Genomic DNA, 21,490 nt, shown 5'->3' on the forward strand with positions numbered 1-21,490 from the left:
AGTATGATTTATAAAAATATTGAATCATTGTGTCATAGTAGGTCATCCAAAACTAATATAATATTGTAAATAAACTATACTTCAGTTAAAAAGTAACAACAGATGACTGGATAAAGAAGATGTGGTATATTTATACAATGGAATACTATTCAGCCATAAAAACTGACAACATAACGCCATTTGCAACAACATGGATGCTCCTGGGGAATGTCATTCTAAGTGAAGTAAGCCAGAAAGAGAAAGAAAAATACCATATGAGATCGCTCATATGTGGAATCTAAAAAACAAACAAACAAAACATAAATACAAAACAGAAACAAACTCACAGACATAAAATACAAACTTGTGGTTGCCAAGGGTTGGGGGGTGGGAAGGGACAGACTGGGATTTCAAAATGTAGAATAGATAAACAAGATTATACTGTATAGCACAGGGAAATATATACAAGATCTTATGGTAGCTCACAGAAAAAAATGTGACAATGAATATATATATATGTTCGTGTATAACTGAAAAATTGTGCTCTACACTGGAATTTGACACAACATTGTAAAATGATTGTAAATCAATTAAATAAAGTTTTAAAAAAGTAACAAGTTTTAAAAATGCAAATTAAAATAAAAGATCATCACTTCTTTTTCAGACTGGCAAAGAATCATAAAAGATTCCATCAAGTTCTGCTGAGTATATAAAGAGAAAGTGTCATGGATTATCAATTCTCAGCTCAGCTAACCCACTACTCCCTTCTAAAGCATGAACTACATTTCCTACAATCTCCTCCCTGTGTGGTTCAGCGTTAGAGTTTGCCAAAGGGAAGGACTTGTGGGAGATTTGGAAGGCAGAAGTGAAGCAGAAGCCAGAGATCCTAGTGGCCAGAGGTGGTGACTTTTCAGACCTTTCCATGAGTTCCCCCTTTGTAGTTATGGTGACCAGCTGTAGTGCCTTCTCAAACATCTCTGTAAGCTCCAACTTCTCTGCCAGCTCCAGTGTTTTGGGTGGAAGTCCTTAGTGATAGTTTTTCCCATCTCTGGCTACAGCCTTCCAGATTTTCACCAATCCATGCATCCCACACTCACGTAAACCCTAATTTCTATGTTAAACTCTTTTCCCTAAAAACTTGTAATGAATGGTTCTATTTATTGACCACACCCAGATTCATACACTGCCAGGATAAATACATTTCTCTCTCATTCAACAGATATTCATTAGGTAGTTAATATGCCTTAGAGAGCAATGTGGTAACAGTCAAGAGTTCACAACCTTTAACCCAGTTATTCCACTTAGAATTAATCTCATCTAAAGAAGCAATCATTAATCCAAACACCTAGGTTTATGTAAAAGAGTGTTCACGAAAGCAAAAGTGATACCATTTCCCTAATTAAGGGAAGACCAAAAAGCCCAACAATAAGTAAGTGGATTGAAACTTCAGGTTTACCCGTAAGACACAACATTATGTAGCTTATATGAACTGTGGCACTTCATGATATGGTAAAAATTAAGTGGCAATGCAATATATCAAATAGCGTGTAAAATATTTCAGTTTGCTAAATTTAAAATACAATGCATGCCATACTCTCTTACACATTATCTTTGCAACTTTGGGCAGATCAGTTTACTTTCAAACTTCTGTTTCCACATCTGTCAAGTGGAGATCATAATATCTGCCGTGGCTTTCCTAAAGAGACAGGGAATGTGAGTTTTTTATCTGAAGCACCACACCCACGAACGGGGCCTTACCCGCTCCACTCTCATCTTACAGCAGGGATTGTACAGCACAGCGGTTAGGACAAAGTCCGCTCAAGCCAGTTGCCAAGGGTTCAAATCCTGTGCCATGTACTAACCGTGTTATATTAGGAAAGTCACTTGGCCTCTGTGCCTCAGTTTCGTCATCTGAAAAGTAGACTTACTAGTATTAATTCATATTATAATTGTTATTATGAGAACCAAATTAGATATTAGATATTTAGGACAGAACTGAGTACATGATAAAAATTAAATAAGTAGCATATCTTCTTCCAAATTCAAGTAGTCATCCTCCAAAATTAAGAAACTTGCCCAGCATCACCTAGTTAATATTGATACCGATAGAAATAAAGACATAAATTGCAACATTAACATTTGCATTTTGCATCCTTTATCTCCTTAGATCTTCACAACACTAAGAAATAAGCATTGTCATCCCTAATCCTACAACTGAGGCATCTGAAGCTCAATAAAGCTTTGACTTGCTCAAGCTGTAAAATGAAAGGGTGAGAACTTCATCCCAGGTCAGGCTAATTCTATCCTCCCAAGACTCTTTCCTTTGGGCCATAAATCATTTCAAGTTATAATTTCAAGTTTTCCAGTAACGTTGTAATTCATTGCATTATCCCTAACTTTCCACATCCTGGGATCCTTTTGCCCTAGACACCGTATTACCTAGTACCCCGTATGATGCCTGGCCGGTAGTGAGCTGTAATGCATCAATGTCAAGTGAGTGAAGAAACGCACACGCGTCCAAATCAGTGGGGAAAAGAGAGAACAACTGTCTCCTACCTATTAAGGGTTTATTTAAACAGCAAGAATAGAAGCTGAGATAACTAACCATGAAAACCGTAACCTCTCAGCTCCCAGCAAACTGTTGTACCCTCCCTGACTAGTCTGCCATCAGTTTCAGTCAATGGGCCATCCTATGGCACATTAAGTGGAGAATCTGATCCAAAAGGAAGACAATCAGTAGGTGCGTAGGCAATTGTTCTGATGAAATGCAGCCTGCCGGAATTAAAACCCCATGGGCTGTTTGCAGATCTCCTTGATTTTAATTAGACGAACCCCATTTTCATAGCAAAAACACAACCACGCGTCCCTCAGGCCCTGCAGAGTGATGAATGTGATGCTTCTATGCGACAGTGTGACAATTCTGCACCAATCTGGGGAAATTACAGGATGGTCGATTAGAGCTGCCCAGTTTAATTCCTCCAAGTCTTGTTTGGTGGACTGAGGTAGGCAGTTCCCCTGTGTCAGCCTTCAGAGAACAATCCATCTCACCAGCATCCCAGCTAAAAGGAGCCTAACGTTTGTGACCAGCTGATCATGCATCCGGCTGTCAGCCTGGGCATCTGCACAGAGGATCTCTGTCAGTCCGCCCAGGGACCCCTATGTTACAGATGCGCAAACTTGAGGCTCACAGAGGTTGAGCAATTTATTCAGACACACATCTGGTATGTGCCAAAACTGGGATGCCAACCCAGAACGGTCTGGTTTCAAAGATGTTGGTGTCTGTGGAGCAGGTGAGAGGTAGTCCTGCCTGGCTTCCTACTGTGGCTCCCGAATGTGTCAGGAGAGATCCTTGGTAAGTTTCTTAAGTTTCTCCATCCTCAATAGTCTTATCTGTCAAGTGGATTTCATAGCAATACCTATTTCATAAAATAGGCATGAAAAGTGCATGAAAACACATAAAGAGTGGCTGTTAGCCATTCATTATAACCTCGTGGAGCGCTGCTGACACCTCTGATGTGGTGTCCAGAGGAAGTGAGCGAGCACGTAACAGAGAAGAACCAACCTGACTCCATAGTGGATCTGCTCCTTTAGCTCCAACCCTGTGCTCTGTTGCCTGTGCTAAGTCGCACTGGCTCTGCACCTTTGTAACAGAATGTTGCCTATGGCCTGAAATCCACAGGACAGCCTCTTCTCAAGACTCTGACATTTAAAGGTGTGACATGTTTCCATTGATATGGAAAGTTGTAGACAGAGAACAGCATTTGTTTTGTTGGAGGCATACAGGAACATTGTAACCAGACCTATGTAGACATCGGAAAGAACAAAGAATTCCAGAAGTTTGCAACGACCACCCACATCCTCTCCCCTTTTAGTGTAAAACAAGCCTGACTCAATCTTCTCATCTGTAAGACAGAGACAACCATAGTCCCTAAACTCACGTTGCTATTGTAAGCATTAAATAAGTTACTGTTGGGAACGTGCTTAAGACTGTGCTTGGCATCATTCTGCCGTGCTGCGGCCAAGTTCCATTATCTCTACGCGGGAATATCAACAGTTCTCAAGTGAGTCCCTCTTGCTAAGGATACAGAAAGACAAAGTTCACCTGCTTGGTATTTCCCTCCTAGAGCTGTGGTGGGGATGAAATGGGACAATTCCTGGAAAGATGACAGTGGTGGTTGGGATGCACCATAACCTCCTGATGCTTCACAAACTAAGTAAGTGTTCTAGAATATCGCAGCAGGTGACCTGAAGGTTTTCCAGCTCCAACACTCTTCAAACAGAAGCTCGTCTGTTTGCGTACGTGTTTGTACGCAGTCTTCAGATGGTGGTAAAGAGCAACGGCAGTGACCCCTCGTGATCTTGTTCTCATTCAAGACATTAAGAGTCCAAATCTTGACCCAAAAAACTGATTCTCAAATGATCCACCCCAGTTAACTCAAAATTGCCTTAGCACCTTTCAGCTCGGTACCCAGCTGTGTTCTAGGCACTGGGGGAAGAAGCAAAAGATTTAGAAAATGTGGGGTCTCCCTGGTGCTGCTTTAAAAACCTAACTCTTGCCTGCCTCTGACACCTCTCACCCTGGTTCTCTGCTTTTTGTTACTTGCAACAACGTCTTTCCAGACCTCAGAATCTACACATTTGCCTTCCTCTTTCTGAATGGCTCCCTCATCCCTTCCCTCCACCCCTCATGACTCCTCTTGCTTATCATCACTCATCTTTCAGGTCTCGGCCCAAACATCACCCAGAGAAGCTTTACCCTCCCCCAAGGCAAGGAAGTGTCCTCCTGTTATATGTGTTTATCTCACCCTCATTTCTTCTTGCAGGCCTTATCATAACTACTGTTGCACTTGTAATTGGGCCACTGGACTCAGCATCTCAACTGGACTGTAAGCACCTTGAGGACACACTCACACTTGTATCCCTAGTGCCTAACACACACTGGAACACAGCTGCCACTCATTAACATTGTGTTGAATTATTTCAATAATTACAAAGGAGTGTGATGCATTTTGGTGTATCTGGGTTTACTTTTGTTTTTGTTTTATTTTTTAGGATCGTGATCACTTAAAAATTTTTAAAGCAACCTGTTATTTAAAAATATTGAAATGCCTGTTTTCACAATATCTTTTATATAATAAGTTCATTTATTCCCTCTCTTTGAATCAGTTTAGGGGGCCAACTTTGCCAAGAGCTAAGGCATTTTGGCAGTATCTACTGAAGCTATAATTCATTTACTCTTTGATGCAGTAACTCTGCTTCTAGAAATCTACCTACAGAAACACTTGATAAAGTATGAAATTACATATGTGGAAGGTCATTAACTGTAGTATTATTTGTAAGTCAAAATATCAAAAACAATGGAGCATCCAGCCACCAGCTGTGATTAAATAAGCCATGGTACCTCCGCACAATGGAGGACTATGTGGACATAGTAAAGAATGAGGATCATCTCTATGCAGAAATATGGAGCGTTCACCAGGGTACACTGTTCAGTGCAAACAGGACCAAATGCACAACAGTTATAATATGCTGACTCTTATCTAAGAGAATAAGAATCTCCATCTGTTTCACACATTTGCAAAAACAACAAAAGAACACAGGAAATAAAAACAAGAAAAAATTTAAAATGGTTACTTTATAGAAAATACATTGAAGAATGTAGGGGAGGGGAGGAGATGGATGAAAAACTTCCTGTGTTTCTATGCCGTTATGCCCCTTGACTAATGTAAGTTCATACCTATTAAAAGTAAAGCTAATTTCTAAAGGCTTTCTAAAAATTGAAAATAAACCAAGACAAACCTAACCATGTATCAATTTAGTAACACAACCACACAGAGAAACGATTATTTTTCCTCCCAAGATGCTTTGACCGCAGGACTTTGATCGAACATCCTTTGTGGCGTTATGTTCCACAGACAAAAAGAACTACAAAGTAATTTAAGCTAAGCCTGACTATTGTATGTTAGTGATAAAATTCATATTGTTATTTTGAAATTATTTTATGTTATACAATAAAGCAAATGAGGAATTATTATGAGGGTCTAAGAGAATAAGATTCAATTACACAATCAAAAATTAACTATAAAACTCATGTTGAAATGGAAGCGAAAAAGGGTCAATGAATGAATGGTCTTATTAATTGCGTATTATCTATCTTAGTCCAGTGAAGTGGCCTAGGAACAATGTCACCCCCACTAGCGATAATCACACCTAGCGCTCAAATTTGCTCTCTAAAATCAGGATATCTTAGAGAACTGGCTGCTTTCAGGAAAGTACAAGGTGAGCCTGGAACATGTTGTCATGTTCAAAAGCAAAGAAGCCTTCAAATAGTAACTGAGTATGTGAAAAAAACACAAGAACCAGCTGGAAGGAGTTCATGCTGCCCCCAAATTGCAGTGATTGGAGCCCTAAAAGAAGCAGTGATTACAGTGGGCTGAAATACACTGGCCTTATGAAAGCCATGAGTCCATAATGATACGCAGAAAAGAGAAACCTAGGAACAAAAATTTGTCACCATTTGAAGTGGTTATAAAAGCAACATCTTCTTCTGCGAATCGGTAATTAAAGAGGAGTAATTAAGTATTCATCCTACCTTGTCTGTAAAAACTGTATTTCAGGGCAAACAGACCCACTTATGACAGAGGGTCTGTTTTATGGAAGCATGTCAGGCATGTTAGGAAGGGGTGTTAGAATTATAAAGGCAACACTTCACGTAGGCAGCCCCAACGTTGAGGACTCGTGTTGCAGACGCACGTGAGAAGGGCTGAGGGACCAGGGATGGCGCTAGGGAAGCGGGCAGAGGCCACAGTAGGAAGGCGCAATGTTGGAACCTAGCACCTTAGACTCCGAAGTGGGTAAAAACCACTGGAGAGAGTTTTAAGTGGGCTGTGGCGGGATGATATCAGCGCTTGGAAAAGATTACTCCAGCTTCATTGAAAAGAGGGCGTGGAAGCCACGAGGACTGGGGTGCGGGCAGGAATACAGACAAGTAGGGAGGTGGCTGCCATCACTGTGTTTAAATCTGGCTTCCTTCAGGTCCTCCTTAAGAGGCCAAGCATGACGTGAACTAGCCATGAACCCAGAGTTTTAGATCTGAAGGGAAAAGTGGGTGCCAGCTTTAGAACCCCAGTGCACAAGAGAGGCGAGCTAGGGATCTAGATTCTTCAACCACGGACTCCCCCGGGCAAATGAAGGGAACCGCGTGGGGTTTCTTCCCAATGACTGACCGTGGTAGTGGAAGTTACAAATGCGGCCAGGATGTGGTCCCCTTCACTCCAACCCGCCTAGAATACATTCAAAATAGCTGCCACTTGCAAAAGCAAACCTCAAATTCTAAACAGTCCACTCAGCACGTACCCACTCACCTAGCAGGCTTTACTGAGCATCAGCTACATCGGAGACTGCACTACAGTTTAGGTTTGCAAAAATCAGAAATGAGGCCCCTGGGAAGAAAAGACTTGATACATGAGACGGACAAGTGAACAGGAAATTCAGAACAGGGTGGCGGGTGTTCTGATGGGGGTGAGCACAGGGGCTAGACCTTTCACCAAGCCTAGGCTGCTGACTTCAGTGACCCTGGGAAGCCACACCACCTGCGTGTAACTGGATGAGAACAGTCTTATTAACGTCAAAATGTCATCAGCCTGAAGGATGAAAAAACGGGAGAATTCTGGTGGATTTCATTTCCAACTTGCTTCAACATCAACCAAATACATTTTTGGTTCCTAGCCTCGTTGTTAAAAATACTCCTAAAGGTGAACAAGACCACTATACTGGTTAGCAGCTAGAGTAAAATGAATGAAACTGAATTATTCAGTGATAGCTACATAACTAGAAGAATTCTGCTTCAAGAATTTCAGACCTAGAGGTGGGAATGCCTGCCTCACTCCTTTGCTCTTAAATGGTAAAATAAACAGTGATGATGGATAGACATCGATTGATAGGCAAACAGGTAAAGAGGACGCTACATATAACACAAAACAAACTCCCCTGTTACATCTCTGATATGGTTTTTGCTGCACAGTTATTTGCTTTCTTCAAAATACTTCATCAAAGGAAAATAAATCTTAATCCGAAAACTGATGAGTTTGATCAAGTAGCACACGATGTTGTGCAAAAACCACTTTACATACAAATGCCCATCAACTGCATTTACAAAATGTAGTCTATCCATGTGATGGAATACCATCCCACTCAGCAATTAAAAGCAACAAATCATGATCATCCTACATGTGAGTGAACCTCAAACATACTAAGCTAAGTTTAAGAAGCCAAATGCAAGAGACTGTATATATTATTCACGTGAAAGGTTTAGAATGACTACGTGGTCCACAGACATTTCTTCATGTCTATGAAAGGCAAATTTGTACAGACAGAAGACAGATCATGATTGTCTGTGGCTAGGAGTGGAGGCAGAAATTAACTGCAAACAGACATGACGGAAATGTCCTAAAACTAGATTCTGGTGATGGTTGCCCAGCTCTATAAATTTACTAAAATAATTAAATTGAACACTCATAATGGACAAATTTTATGTGGAAATTCAAAGCTACTAAAGCTATTAAAACAAACACACACACACACATTTCACATATTTTTAATCCAGGAAAACAAAGTTTTTGAAGAGAATGTCATGTAGCTACCTTATACAAAGCATCTCCTTAAGAGCCAGGTACTTTTATCTCTGTTCCAGAAAATCACCTTCAGAGAGAGAATGCAATTAGCCCAGAAATACACATCCAGTGCTAAACTAAGATAGGAATGGAAGCCAACTGGGCCCACTTCTAAGTCCTGTACACAATTTGCTTCATTATACCCTCAAAATGGAAACATCTTACTGCCCCAGATTCACCTGTAGTCAACGTAACCGTTTCACCCTGCTCCAGTTCCCCCTACTCCTTCCCCGCTGTGGCTGGACTCTGTTCCCCTAGTCTCCAGATGCTGACTGACTCCAGCACCCAGCCTCACTGCTTCCCCATCCACTCCAGCACTGCTTTGCCCTGAACTTCTCGCTGCTCTTGGAAGCTGATGGCTATTTCCACATCTCTCTGACCTTTGTCCACAGAGCTTCTCTCACATGAAATGCTGGACCTCTTGTTACCCCTGCTGGATGCTGGCAAACTCCTGGTCTTCTTTATTATTATGAACAAATATCATACTCTCAGCAGAGCCTTCCCCAGCATTTCCAAGCAGAGTTAGTTGTTCTAGGCAGTTTGTGCAGACTCAGATCATTTCCATCAATCTCTGAAATATCACTTAAACCCACTTCCCTAGTATCAGTCTAGCATATTTGTCACATATTCTTTATAACCAAAGTGAGTGTCATTAAAAGGACTCACTGGATTTCATCATTTACTGGCTCTATGACCTTGGACAGATTATGTAAACTCTTCATACATCAATTTTTTCAACTGTAAAATGAGTTTGAAGAAAGCATACATTTCGTGGATATTTATAAGAATTAAATAAGTTAATAATCATTAAGGAAAAGTGTATGTTCTGCCCCTAGTAAGTACTTAATAAACGTTAGTTAACAACATCCATTTTTGTTGTTATACCAGGGCTCCATAAATGTGAACTGAATAAGCAAGAGGGGAAAAGACAGAGGAAAGGAAGAGAAGAAGGGAAGAAGGAAGAGACCCTTGACAGCACAGCTAAGAGCACAAGCTTCAGAGGCAGGCAGCCCGGGACCCTGGCCCTGCTCCTTGTGGGCTGGGTAATCCTGAGTGAGTTATTTAGCCTCCGTGTGTTTCAAGATGAATATGAGGACGCCACTGAATAGAACATGCAAAGCACTTAGTGGAGCACTTAGCCCACAGCAAGTAATGCTGAAGAAGAGAACATTTTGTGAAAAAGAAAAATCCTCTTCTTAACCTCATTTACTCGTTTTTAGGCAAAGGCCACTTAAACATTTTCTTAAACATCCTGCGTTTAACACACAGTAGGGTATTGCTGGAAGCCCAGGACTCCAAGGTGGTGGAGAGAGGCGGAGTATAAAAAGGTGTGATTCACTCACATCCCCTTCTCTCTCTTGTCCCAACGCACTTAAGTATAATAGAAAAGTCTCCTCCAACACAGTCATCTCCAATGAATCTTAACTATTTGTTTTTCAGCTACTTCCTCATGAGAACAGTATAAAGAATGGAAAGTAAACAGTTAAGTGAAAAAGACTAGCCAAGAAGCAATGAAGAAATTCCTAACAAAATCATACAGGTGCACAGCAGAAGAATTAGACACCTTGACCAAGTGGGATTTGTCAAAGGAATACAAGGTTGTTTTAGCTCCAGAAATCAAAAAGCCACATACTCATCTCAATAGACAAAGAAAATGCATTTGACAAAATTCAAAACACATTCATGATAAAAAAAACTGTCACAAAGTTGAAATAGGAGACTGTTTCACCAGGATAAAGGGAATCTACAAAAAAACCCAACAGCTAACATCATACTTAATGGTAAAAGACTACATGTTTCCCGTTAAAATCCAGAGGAAAGAAAAGATGTCTGCTCTTGGCTTTGCTACTTAACATTATACTAGAAGTTCCAGCCAGTGCAATCAAGCAAAAAAAATGAAATAAAAGTTACCCAGATTGCAATGGAAGGAGTAGAACTGTCTTTGTATAGAGCTGATGTGATCCGGTATGTAAAAAACCCTAAGGAGTCCATCAGTAAATATTACAAATAATAAACAAGTTCAGCTAGTTCACATGACCAAAGAGCAATTACATTGATATACAAAAATCAACTGTATTTGTATAAGCATTGAACAACCTGAAAATAAATAAAGAAAACAATTCAATTCACAGTATCAAAAGAACTAAATACTTAAGAAAACTGTCAGTGAAAGACATTTAAGACTGTATACTTACAACTACAAAACATTGTTTAAATAAAGATCTAAAAATAAAAACAACATATGTTGCTCATATATTGGAAGACTCAATATTGTTACAATGGAAATTCTACCCAAATTGATCTATAGATTCAATTCAATCTCTCTCAGATTCCTAGCTGTCTTTTTACAGAAACTGAAACAGCTAAATGTTGAAAAATCAAAACGAAGTTGGAGGACTTAGACTTACCAACATGCAAATTTACTAGAAAGCTATGCTAGTCAGGACAGTGAGGTACTGGTGTAAGGACTGATAAATAAGTCAGCGGAATAGAGGGCCCAAAATAAACCCTTACGTTTTCAGTCAACTGATTTCCAACAAAAATGCAAAGAAAATTCAATAAGACAGAAAATTTTCTCAACAATTGTTGTTGGTCCAATTGAATATTCATTCACAGAAAGATTAATCTGGACACCTACCTCATGCCATACATGAACACTAACTCAAAACTGATCAAAGACCAAAGTGTAAGATCTAAAACTATTAGAAAAAAAAAAAACAAGAAAAATCTTCATGAAGGCAATGATTTCTTAGATACAACACAAAACCACAAGCAAGGGGAAAAATTGATAAACATCAATTTAAAACTTGTGATTCAAAGTACACTATGAAGAAAGTGAGAAGACATGCACATAATGGGAGAAACTATTTGCAAACTGTGTATCTGATAAGGCACTTCTATCTAGGGTATAAAAAATTTTTACAACTCAATAGTAAATAGGCAAACAACCTAATTTTTAAATGGGCCAAGTATTTGAATACACATTCTTCCAAAGATAAACAGCCAATAAGCACATGAAAAAATGCTCAACATTATCACTCACTAGCAAATACAAATCAAAACAGGAAGACACCATTTCACACCCAGTAGGATGGTTAGAATCTAAAAGTCAGATAACAAAAAGTGTTGGCAAGGATGTGAAAAAACTGGAATCCTCATACACTGCTGGTGAAATATAAAATAGCACAACCACTTTGGAAAACAGTTTAATGGTTTCTTAAAAGTTAAACGTATACTTACCTTATGATCCAGCAATTCCACTCCTGGGTATAGTCCAAAAGGAATGAAGACACATGTCTAAAAAACAAACAGAAAACCTTGAACATGAATGATCAATGATCATAGCAGCATTATTCGTAATAGCCAAGAAGTGAAAAAAAAACAATCCAAAGGTCACTGCACAGTTTTATTATGGATTTGTTAATCCAGCTAATTTAAATGTCAGCTTCTCTTGCATTTTACATTTGTCTCTGAACACTCCAGATAGTCAACATTTTATATTCTAAAGATGAGACTTCAATTTTACCGACTTTGCTATTTTTTGCAGCCTTACGTCCTTCCCCTGTCCTTCCCTTCCCCAAGCCCTGCCTGTTATAGTCCTTAAACAAAAGCACATACTCTTGCTAGGAAACAGTTGGAGCAAGCTGTCTTGGATCTGGTCTAAAATATTTGACAGTTTTCCGGGAGTTAGGTCAAGTTGATCTTTCAGCAAAACTATTTTTACTGAATAGGTTTTCAAGGAATTGGCGTTTTGGTGAGTTGTCTTTTGGCAAATGGGTTTTCAGTAAATTGACTGAGAGCCAGGGAACAACTCGATTCTCCTGTGTTCTCTGCCTCCTCACAGCTTCATTCTTTGTTCACATAAACGAGCCCATTGACAGTCACATGTTTTCATTGTTTGGGCCTCTTAGGACCTTCTAGCCTTTGAGACCTAAAGCTTGTCAATTTAGATTTGTCCACCTGACTGTGGAGCACAACCAAGTTGAAGAGTATAAACCAGGTAGTGTGGACTAGCTGTCCCCCTTCCCTTTTTTTTTCCAATAACCATGAAATCCTTTCTTTAAAAGTATCCAGAGGCATTCAATGTATAAAAGAGATAAAAAGAAGATAAGCTCTTGCTGATGTAGGAGCCATTAAGCTTCCTCCGATGACCTCCCCCTAGGTGCATACCCATTTCTCTATCAGCCTCTGAGTTCCTGGAAGGGGACCTGGCATTCTACAAAATAGTTTTAAAATTACTAGTTTCATCCAATCATGTCTTTTCACGGATCAGAAAGCAGGCAGAAAGTCCCAGTGATTTTAGTCAAATTCAAAAGGAAGAATGAAAAAATGATAGGATATTAACTACCCCACTACCACCACCACCACCAGAATGTGAATTAACTGTAGTCTAATTCCCGCTGTCTGGTATAGAAATCTTTCCCGTATCCAAATGGATCTTCCCAAACCAACAGCAGAAAGGACATGGATTTCTACTCTGTCCTATCAAATTCCAGTTCTCTCTCTTCCTATCTGTGTAAATTTGGGCTGTCTCGTAACCTATCTGAGCCTCAGTTTTCATCTGTAATGAATGGATTAAACTATGCTGCTGTGATGATTAAATGAGCTAACAGATGTAGATGTTTAGACATAGTAGGTGCATGTCACATCCTTGCCCTTCTCCTTGCCGCCTACCTTCCCCTCAGCTCTGCACAGGACCTAGGGATTTGAATGCTGTGTCTATCTTTCAAATGCATTCCTCCTCAAAAGCGTCACCAACACTCAAAATAATCTGTGACCACAAGTCCAAATAAAGTTCACATTGATCAGTCAATTAAAACCCACAAAGTAAATAAATGCTATAGAGAAGCAGCCCTTTAAGCTGAAAATAGTAAAAACCCATATAAATTTGCACCAGAAATATCACTTCCCTTTAGACATTTCTCAAATCATCTGTCAACCTCCTCTAGGCACTTTACAGTCTTTTCTCCGGAATCCTGTTGGAAGTTTCCTATGGGCTTAAAGGAGATGCACGAACCAGTAACTTTTCTAGAAGTGCCCTGACTTAGCTGCTCTCCAACATGCAGGCTCTCAGGGGAAATACCGCTGAAGGCCTGCCCGCCTCTCCAATTCCTAAGGCCAGGTATTCCTGGAGAGCTAAATAACGTGCCAATGGAAGACTTCCAGAGAAAATTTGGAAATGAAACTCTCAGGATTTTCCTGGAATTAACATTAAGTCTCCAGTTGGAGGGACTAGAGGAAGAGGGGTAAGAAGAGAAATATATGCATTAAAAATACTGGGGAGCAAAAGAGAAGTCTCTAAAATCTGATTTGCCCTGTATTCCTAAGGGCTGAGAGGTGAGACACCACAGATTGGTGAGAATGACCTTAGAGGTCAGAACAGCCCAAGTTGCTTCACCATGGGCAGCCTCGTAGCTGCCTTTTGTTGAAAATCTTTTATATAACAGGTAATTATTATATATATATATATATATATATATATATATATATACACACACACACACAATTATTGTTGAACCTTAGAGCTTTAAGACTTCTTAATCTTGAAGGAAGAATAAAATTTTACATTTGACCAAAATAGTGACAATTTTATCCCAATAATAAGATACAAAATATCCCATTGGGGTCACTCTGATTGCCTTTCAGCACTCCGGAAATGCCTCTCCTTAAAACTTGTCATTCACCATTGATTTATACTATCAACCAAACTCCTTTCAATGGCTAACAAGCCCAACGTGATTTCAGTCCTGTTACTTGAACTGCCTCCGACTTCCTGCTGGCCCCTCCTCCAACACTGTATGCTCCAGGTATACATAACCATATGTTTCCTCTCCTTGGCCCTCTCCTATTTCGTCTTCCTCAACTCTCAAACATTTTCTCCCTCTCCCTCTCTCTCCCCTCTACTCCGTCACACTACTTCATTTATTGCTCAGGAAAGTTGCTGATGAAATATTTCTCACCAAGTCATGCATAATTGGTTTAATGTCTTAGTCTCCCAAGAGCATTTGCATTTTAATAGAGGACAATATTTTATTAGCATTAATGTTAATTATTAAGTAAAATAGCTTTCAGTTTTATAGTACTTTAGCATTTACAAGCCACATTTACATACAGTATCAAATCTGTACTCACAGAGGTGAAGAGAGGACCATGTTTTTATTGAAAGAAAAAAGTTACCTTGAATTACATTTTCTTCCTGTAGTGTGACTCTTCCCCTTACTTGGGGGGGAAAGGGTACTTCAGTTAACATGCTAAATGCAAACAATGAACAATGCTAAACCCTAGACTATCTGCACAATTAGGAAAGGTTGTGATTTCTACATTTTAATAGGAATCTTTTATTTTGTTATAATTAATAATGCTCATTGTGAGAAATTTTAAAAGTTAAATTTTCCCTCAAAAGAGAATTCCTGACAAGAATATTCTCTTATTGGAAGAACAATCAGTCATCATAAATAAGGGTAGAATTCCATTCAGAATCATACTGGAAACACAAAACTAGGATATAAGGACATTTGGCCAGCCTCCAGTTTTGGTCTTTCCTTTGCCCTCCCTTACACTTGGAAATCCCTGTAGGGAAAAACACGGTAGTCTTCTTTTCAGTCTTCTGAAATCAGTTATTGAACACTTTGTATAAAAGGAGTGATGAAGAGGAATTTTGCAAATCTTAATCAAATGGCAATGGCCAAGTTGCAACGAACTGAGAGAACAGAAGTGGGAAAATTTGGTCAGAACTCTCAATAAGATTTAAGGTCCAACCCAGGGTTACAGCAAGGGAGATGGAAAGAAAGTGAAATGTGTGGATGGAACACAAATGTATCTCCCTGTATCTCCAGTATTGTTTGAAGTGTTATCTTGCTGCCATGAGGTGACAGTCTCAAGTCCCATTATTAATTCTGCCAAGCAGCTCAAGAAGGAAAAGCCACATTCAAATACGGTGATATAATGAGAGCGTCTCCTTTTTTGTATATATAAAATGTCCAGTATTCATTCTATAATTACTAAGAAGAGTAAGAAACAGGATTGAGGAAGAAAAGAAACTGACAATAGAAACAAATACACAGGTGACCCACTTACTGGATTTGACAGACATGGACCTAAAAAAAACTGTGTTAATGTTCTCAAGAATATAGATGACAGGATATAGAACACTATCATACAGTTGGAATCTTTAAGGATCAAATGGAAATCCTAGAAGTAAACAATACAGTATCTAAAATTGGAAATTCAATAGATAGTTACAATGGATTGCATGCAGCTCATAAAAGGATGAGTGAACTACAAGAGGTAGTAGTAGAAATTATCCAGCCCGAAGCACAGAGGGACAAATATGTTTAAAATACCAAAAAATAAAAAAAAGCATAAGATATAGATGACAACAGTGAAAACTACATAAGTATAATTGAAATTCCACAAAAGGAAGAAAAAAGTATTGCTGACAATTATGCAAATTTCAGGTGTACGTGGAACACTTACCAGAAGTGACCATATACTATGCTATAAAGCAAGCTTCAATACAAATCATTTGAAATACATTTTATGATGGCACTGGATATAAAATTCCACAATAGGCAACTAGAAAATTCTCAAATGTTTGAAAATTAGACAAGATACTGCTAAATAACAGTCAATGACAAATCAGATTGGATATTAGAAAATACGTTAACTGAGTGATATTAAAAATTTGACATTTTAAAACTTGTGGCATTTAGCTTACACATGTTAGAAAAGAAGAAAAGCTGAAAAATCTATTCACCTCGATAATTTTACATCTTTAAAAGAAGAACAAATTAAACCCAAGCAGAAGGATGAGAATTAGGATAATAGAATTAGTGAAATACAAATCATGGAATACAGAAATCAATAAATTCAGAAGTTAATTCTTTGAAATAACTAGTAAGTTGAGTAATCTATAGCAAGAGAGAGAATAGACAGAGAAAATAACCAATATAAGGAATGAAAATATAGATACTGCTTTACATCTAAAGATATTAAAATACAATACAAATAAAATACAATAAAATAATTTTGTATTAATTTTGAAATTTGGACAAAATGAGTAATTTCTAAAGAATACAAATTACCAAAATAAACACAATGAAATAGAAAGTATGAATACTATATTAAACAAATTGAACTTGTAATTTTAAATATTTTCACAAAGAAATCTATAGTCTCTGATGATCACGTCTGAATTCTTTTGGTACTTAAAAAAGAAATAACACCAGCATCACACAAACTCTTTCAAAGGAAAAAAAAAATGAGAACACAATTCCAAACCTATTTTGAACGACCAGTATAACTTGATCTTCAAATCTAACAAGCATATTGAAACAAGGTAATATTATAGATAATTATGTCTCGAGAACACACACAAAAAAATCCTAATTATTATTTCACATCCAGAAATAATGAAAATTATACAACCAAATTTACTTATTCCAGAAATGTAGCTGAGGTAGTTCATACTTACTACTTGATAAAATAAGAGAAAAATCATGTAGCCATCTTTATAGATACCATAAAATGATTTTTTTAAACTTAGTAAACTAGCAATACAAAAGATCTTTCTTAATCTGATGAAGAGTATTATATAACACCGACAAATATCTCTGTCTCAATGATCTGAAAAAAAAACCTACAGCAGATATCATATTAAGGATGGGATATTGAAATATAGCCCTCAGACACTGAAAAAGAGACAAAGATACCCACGATCAATACTTCTATTCAACCTTGTGCTGGAAGCCCTAGCCAGTGTAAAAAAGAAAGAAAAGAAAATGGATGATGTAAGGTTGATAAGGTGGAAATAATATGACCATTCATTGACATTGTGATTTAAACATTGAGAATCCAGAAGATCCTACAACCTATTGAAATAAATCATTTTGTTAAATGATTAAAAACCCTAAAGATACCATTTGTTTAAAAAAAATCAAACAGCATCACATATCTGGCAATAAAACTGACTAACGGTATGGAAGACTTGTACACTGAAAACTACAAAATATTATTTAGAGAAACTCAAAAAGACCTAAGAAAATAGAGGGAAAGACTATGGTGATGGGTCAGAACACTCAATATGTCCACACGTCAATTTCTTCCAGACTGACTTTACATATTCTTTGCAATCCCTATCAAAACCCCAGGTTTGTTTCATGAATATTAACCAGCTGATTCTAATACTTACAGAAAATAAAAAGGGTCAGAAAAAGCCAAGATGATCTTGAAGAGCAATTTCATGACCAGATATCAAGATTTATTATGGTGTTATGGGTAATTAGGGCCGTGCAGACAGATAATAGACCAATGAAACAGAAAATGGCATACAGAAACAGAATCACACATGTAGTCATTCATAACAAAGGTGACACTGCAGTTAAGTAGAGAGAGAATGGTCTCTTTAATACATGTTGCTGTAATAATCCTGGCTCCCTATTTTAAACAGACACAAAAATCCCAAATAGAGTATATATCTAGACAAAAATGGTAAAACAATAGAGCTTCTACAAAATACCCTCGAGGAATATCTTGATATTTTCAAGTACGCAAAAATGTATTAAACAGGACATAACATGCAAACAATTAACCACATAGGGAAAGTTTGACAAATTAAAATTTTAAATCTTTTCATCAAAAGAAATAATAGTATGAGGAGGCAAGCCACAATGTGGGAGAAGACATTTGAAATTCATGAGCCTGACAAAGAACTCAATTCTGGATTTTAGAAAGAACTCCTTCAATCAATAAGTAAAAGCCAAGTAATAGAATTTGAAAAATGAGTAAAATATTAAACAGGCACTTCACAAAGAAGGATTCCCAAGTGGCTAATAAACATATGAAAAGGTGATCAGAATCACTAGTCATTAGGACTATGTAAATTTAAGTTACAATGTGATACCATCACAGGGTCACCGGAATGCCTAAAATAAAAACACACCCCTAGTACTATGTAGCATTAATGAGGCTGTGGAGCCATCAGAACACTTCTGCTCCGCTGGCAGGACCACAGCTTGGTCCAACTTTAGAAAACCACTTGATGGGATCTCCCAAAGTCAAACACACACGTACCTCTGATGATGCAGCATTTTCCACTCCTAGGTATAAACCAAACGAAAATGAATACGTAAGCGTCCTAAAAAATGTGAACAAGAATGTCTGTATCTTGACATATTCATAATTGTGAACATTGGAAACAAATGTCCTCGGCAGAATGTCTACAGCCTTAAGTGAGCAGGCCGTGGGGCCCAAGCCCAAGTTCACAATAGCTCGCACCTGGTAAGAGGTAAATGTACGCATGCGCCAGTAGCGTGAGTCAGCATTATGAACACCACGCATGCGCCACTAACATTATAAAAGGACAAGTGCGTACACTTGAGCGCCGGGCGTGCCACCCACTTGTGCGGCAGGAATGTGGAGTTTCGCCCCACGTCAGCTCCTCGCACCTTCTTCCATTTGGGGCAGCTCACCTCCTGGAATAACCTCTCCAGCCTCCCGCAGTTGACACGGAATAAAAACTTTTATATTCATATAATGAAACAATATACATACAGAAAGGAGGATGGACAAACCATGGCTACACACAAGCGCATGACTAATTCTCACAAGCAGAACGTTGAACAAGAGACCAGACACAAAAGAGTATGTGTTCTATGATTCTGTTTATATCGAGTTCAAAACAATTAGAAGTCAGGGTAGTCATTCCCCTGGGGTATGTAGTGATGGGAAGGGAGTATGAGGGGTCATCTGGAGGTTTGGTCACACGTTTCTTGAATTAGGTGCTAGGTACTAGGGAGGGTTCATTTATTTTTGAAAATTCGTCAAGCTGTACTTTTATGATTTGTGTCCTTTTCTGATGTTCTCTATAATAGGTTTGTTCATTAAGAGGCTTACTTATAAGAAGTTCGTGTGGCATTCCAAAATCTTGCCAAGTCAACTTTCCAGTCCCTGGGATTATTTAATAGTTCTCCCTGTCTTTTGGCTTTCTGGACCCAATTTCAAGATGTTGCGGGTGGGAATTCACCACACCAACAATTCTCGGGACACCAGCTGGGTTGTCCTACAAGTCAACTCAATTCAGACACTACCTACCCAGAAATAGCATCAGATTCCATAGGTTAAGGGTTCAGTCCTGTGAGATGGCCCCTTACCCATTTCAGACACCAGTGGCAAACTCAGGTGATAACCTGAGCGTCTCACCAACTGGCTTTCCACAACCTCCTCCTTGGGTTCAATTAATTTGCTAGAGTGGCTCACAGAACTCAGAGAAACATTTAACTCACTCGATTCCTGGTTTAAGAATATAACTCAAGAACAGCCAGATGGAAAAGATGCACGGGACAAGCTGTGGGGAAAGGGCAGACAGCGTCCACCTTCTCCAGGTGTGCCACTCTCCCAGCACCTCCACACGTTCACCAAACTGGAAGCTCTCCAAACCCCATCCTTCTGGGGTTTTATGGGGCTTCATTGCATAATAGATTAACTCACTGGCCATTAGTGACTGATTCAACCTCTAGCCCCTCTAACCTCCCCCGAACTCAGGGGATGGGGCTGAAAGTTACAACCTCCTTAATGGGGTGCCCTCACAGGCCTGCCAGATTTTGCAGGTGCCCAGCCTCGAGACTGAAGAAACAGCCTGGATACAGTGACAAAGACATCAACGGTTTATTGAAAAGAGGACTCTTACAAGTCTGAAGCAAAGTCCTGGATTGACACCCCGCTGTGCACAGCAGACAATAGGCAGGACCCGGCGGCAGTCTTCACTGCTCACTACTGGGGGAGAAGGAGGCTACCATTTATAGGAGGAACTGACGTCAGGTTAGCTCATTAGTTACCAGGGAAACCAGCGGGGGAGGCGGGAGCAACCAGGTAGGTAGTTACTGACTGATTAAGCCCTGTGATTAAGAAGATTGGATAGTCATGTGAGTAGTTAGTAGGTGAAGCAGGCACTAGCTGAGCAGGAGACGTACAGAGAACAAGAGAACTGCCATCTTGAGTGGCCTGACCATAAACGCTTATTCATAGCTGGTTCCTTTGGCAGCCAGCTCCCAAAAGTCACCTATTAACATAAACCCAATTGTGGCGGAAAGGCACTGTTATGAAATTCAAGACACCTGTTTCACCTTTGTGACTCTGAAGTTTTCAGGCAACCAAGGACAAGACAGTAAATACTATAATGAAAGCTATTCCCATTTCTTTTATCACTCAGAAATTCCAAGGGTTTTGAGAGCCGGGAAATGTGGATGAAGACCAAATATATATGAGACATATATTTTGGTTATCTGAATGACCAAGTGTATGCATATATGTATTTCTTATAAATCACAATATTGTACCCCATTTTAAAATATTGCTTACCTGAGACACTCCCCCTAACTAAATGCCTAATATGGTCTTGTGCTATTGAACGAAATTGTCAGGTTTTTGCTAAAGAATAGACATGTATCCACCTAGAACAGATGGAGATGAACATATCAAATACCACGTACATTTCAAATATTATAAGACAGTGTAAGACTTTTTAAAAAATAAGACTTAATAAAAGATTGCAACTAATAATAAAAATATTAGAAAATTAAGAACAATACACAGAAAATTCTTGAAATTTTTTCCCTGAGTCATATGCCAGGGACTTTCAGATTCAACTCTCCAAATTAAACACTGGACCCAGCTAAAAATTTCAAAAGGAAAAAACACAATACAGTCACCAAATCATCTCTTCTGCTCATTAACTGGCGAGTCCTCAATTGTAAACGGCTCAGTTCCTGAACAGGTGCTACCCGTTAGCCAACCAGCCAGCAGGTGAAAGCATTAGCTATTGTCTGCACCTAAGCCACAAC

The 21,490-nt window shown here is 38.9% G+C and overlaps 1 long non-coding RNA gene across 4 annotated transcripts in view; it reads right to left on the reverse strand.

Annotated features, from left to right (window-relative positions):
- The window catches only part of LOC141575039 (uncharacterized), a 553,420-nt gene that overhangs the window by 465,180 nt on the left and 66,750 nt on the right, over positions 1–21,490 (reverse strand). For all 4 annotated transcript variants that reach the window (XR_012502283.1, XR_012502282.1, XR_012502281.1 and 1 more), the window contains exon 2: positions 11,892–11,948. This is a non-coding gene — a long non-coding RNA (uncharacterized LOC141575039). The remainder of the gene's footprint in view (positions 1–11,891; positions 11,949–21,490) is intronic.

Source organism: Camelus bactrianus, chromosome 25, assembly GCF_048773025.1.
Source record: "Camelus bactrianus isolate YW-2024 breed Bactrian camel chromosome 25, ASM4877302v1, whole genome shotgun sequence".
Taxonomy (NCBI): domain Eukaryota; kingdom Metazoa; phylum Chordata; class Mammalia; order Artiodactyla; family Camelidae; genus Camelus; species Camelus bactrianus.